Raw genomic sequence first — 3,766 nt, forward strand, 5'->3', positions numbered from 1 at the left:
GAGCGGATCCGGGGGAAGGGAGAGGGGGGTGGGAGGGGGGAGGGGGGGTCGGGGACGGCCGGCGGCCGGCGGTGGTGGCAAGGCCTAGGAAGGCCGGCGGCGGCGGGGAAGGGAGGGAGGAACCCTAGAGCGGGGGAGCGGGGAAGGGAGCGGGGGAGGGAGGCCCTTGCATGCAATGTTTTCACCCACTATTTCCTTCGTCCCACAATGTACGACGTTTTTGCAAGCTAACTAATTTTTTTTATATATTGGGACAAAGGGAGTACTTGACAAAAGTTATTTTAAATACATACATGAAGCTGTAAACATCCATCATTGTAATTAATCTTTAAAAATAGGACTACACCAAGTGCAACATATAACAAGTGTATTCAATATTTACAAAAATACGTATGCAATAAGGCAGAAAGTTGTCCGAGTTACAAAATCAACCCTTTGGAGTACAAAAGCACAAATAATTGCACCATATTGAGGGCCTCTTTGATTCACATGATTCTCAAAACGTTGAAATAGAAAAAAATGGGATTAGAGTGGCATGCCCACTTAAATCCTATAAGATTAGCATAGAGTGTTTGACAGCACAGAAAAAACAATTTTTTTTATAAAAAGAGGTTGGAGTGGATGCTATATTTTTTATGAAATGTAGTACATATGATTCCTTATGAAAATTTTCTATAGGATTCAATTTTATGAAACAAACAACCAACGCAGGAGACATTCATAACGATTCTAAACCTCCAAAAATCCAATGAAATTCCATTGAATCAAATGAGCCCTAAATAGCAAAAATGCAGGAATTGCCATCTTGCGCACTTCATGGTTATTTTTTTGAAAAACATATGAACTTTATTCAACCGAAATAACAGATACATCGTTTGTGAGGAAAGGTACAATCTCAATCATAGGCTCCTCAAACCAATCAACATTAGAAGAAAATCTAGCTAACCTAGCAAACTCGTGCGCAACCTTATTGGCTTCCCTATTACAGTGTTAAAACCTAGAGGTAGGAAAATCACACGCCAAAAACTAGCAATCATCAAAAATTGCCGCCGCCGCTCTTGCTGACCGTCGGTCATTATTCATCGTCTCAATAACCTCCAAATTATCAGAATTAATAACAAGGCGATTGCAACCCGCACGTTGCGCTAGTGAAAGACCGAATCTGAGAGCCCAAGCCTCCGCTGTTAGAGCATCAACGCAATGATCAATTTTCCATGTACCCCCTGCAATAAAATTCCCTTTATCGTTCCTCAGGACAGCCTCAGCCGTACCTTTAAGAAGATCATGATCAAAGGAAGCATCAACAAAAGTTTCACAAATCCCACCGGGGGACGAGTCCAACCCCCTCTTTTCATAGAAGCCCTTGGACTTGAAGCAACAACATAATTAGCTGCAAGAGCTTGTATCCCCATTGAAATCTGTTTTGCATCTTGAATTCTCTCATTGTGCACTAATTTACGTTTTCCCACCACAAATACACAGACGTAATGGCAATCATCTCCCGAATATTCTGAAACCCCATAATAGATAAATCTTGGTTAGGCAGGTGCAACAAAATACCAAGGACCGCCTCTCCAGCACGATCAACTTCACAAGCTTGAGCAATGATCTCATCTAAGCCAAGCCTTCTTCACACCTCTTTTGCCTTCTGGCACTGAAACAACAGATGCTTTGTGTCTTCTAAACCAGAAGCACAAAAAGGGCATAAAGGAGAAACTTTCATGTGTCTATTAGCAAGCGTAACACGACATGGAAGAGTACCATGTAGCGTCCGCCAAATAAAAATTTTCACCTTCGCCGGACAAGATAAATTTCAAATCTTACACCAAATTGGATTAAAGTTTGTTCGATCCATTCGATTAGTACGACGAAGTTTCCTTCCATGTTGATGATCCCACTCAACAAAATATGCAGATCAAACAGAAAAAATCCCATTCTTAGTATGACTCCAGGCAACAAAATCTGACATATCAAACTGAGGCAGAGGGATAGCAAGGACCCGTTGTGAATCAATGGGCCACAAGGTCTGTCTGATGAGATCCTCATCCCACCTGTTCGAAGAGGGGTCAATAAAATCCGACACTTTTGACAAGAATGATGAGATCCTATGGAGTAATGACTTTTCTGTTAGCACAGTTAGGGATCCAAGCATCTTCCCAAATATCAATTTTCTGACCATTTCCAACTCGCCAAATATAGCCATGTTTTAAGGTATTAACCACCGCCATAATACTTTGCCATGTGAAGGATGATCCTTTTTTAATTTTGCGTTCAATAAATATCCATCAGGGAAATACTTAGCTCACAAAATGGTGGCACACAAGGAATCAGGGTTCTCAAGAAGACGACAAGCTTGTTTAGCCAGCATAGCCAAATTAAAACAATGAATGTCACGAACTACATGGTTAGTATGTGTGTTTGATTATGCGCGGAAAAGAACATAGGATTTCACATGAGGTTGAACTAGATGAAAATTTGCATAGAAAAACTAGTATAAAATGAATTGTAGAAAAAAAAATCCTAATCCTATGAATCGGACAACCCATACATTCCCCCCTAACGATTAGAAACCTCTAAAATTCTTTTAGGAAATAGGAATCCCTTTTTTTGAGCGGAAAACCTGCCGCCGCTTTATTATCTAAACAAAGTTTGGAATATCACCCGAAACAGGAATCCCTTGAGTTGGTGTGTCCGCAGCATGTACGGACTTACCCGTATCTCTCCTATGTTTGGTTTCGATTTGTGAAATTTTGAATGCCTGAACAGTTTGGCTCATTGTCCGCACACATTTGGTGACTCCCATTGGATGGCATAAAAATGTCCAGCCCGATCGGTCCAAACATTTAGGGGTGATTCGGCGACCGTGTTGAAGTTGCCCTAAAATCTACGGTAATGTTAATTGATGAATGTCCGCTGGAAGAAATTGCCAACAAACACATTTCCGGCCATTTGATCGAGATCAAACGGTGACAGCTTTCTGAAAAGATTGCCTTCTCGGCATGAAATTGTCATGCTAGTCTGAAGAAACCGCCACCCACCTATAGCTAAACGGCCATGATAAACGTTCACAATTGACATCCTCCAAAAGCAAACGTTTCTGGCGAAGAGCATCTCTAGCAGACCCCGTATAATGTCGACCCACATAACGCGTTCAGTTCGAAAAAAACGGTTTTGCGGCCGAAATCGTGTGCTGCAGAATAGACCCCGTATATGAAACTGTATAATTTAAAAAAATCTTTCGCGGGAGAAATTACAACTACAGTGATCATTCATAGTTCACAAGCTACATAGATCATACTACATTCTACTACTAGAAGAAGGGGGAGGGGGATCTGCGGGCCCGCGACGCCTACCAAAATGGACGAGGGGGAGGCCGACGCGGTGGAGGAGCTTAGTCCTCCTCGTCGGAGCTGACGAGGTCGATGTACTTCTCCATCTGCTCCTTGCAGATGTGCTGCCACTCGTCGTCCTTCTCCCTCACGGTAAGGTTGGCCGCGACCGCTTGCTTGAAAAGGAGGAGCTCATCGTCGTGCCGGCGACACTCCTCCTCCTCTTGCAAGCTCCGTGCGGTAATGGCGGCCGCGACCGCGTCGACATCGTCGCCGACGTAATCTTCGGGATCGATGACGCCTCGGCGCGCGATCTCCTCCGGCTCCCGCTGGACGGCGACGAGCTTGCCCTCGTCCAGCTCCTGCTTGATGGCGACGAGCTCCGCCCACTCCCTTTTCACGGGGAGAAGCGCCGCGCCGGAAGCCCCCCCCCCCTC

Source organism: Triticum dicoccoides, chromosome 6B (assembly GCF_002162155.2).
Source record: "Triticum dicoccoides isolate Atlit2015 ecotype Zavitan chromosome 6B, WEW_v2.0, whole genome shotgun sequence".
In the NCBI taxonomy this organism is placed as follows: Eukaryota; Viridiplantae; Streptophyta; class Magnoliopsida; order Poales; family Poaceae; genus Triticum; species Triticum dicoccoides.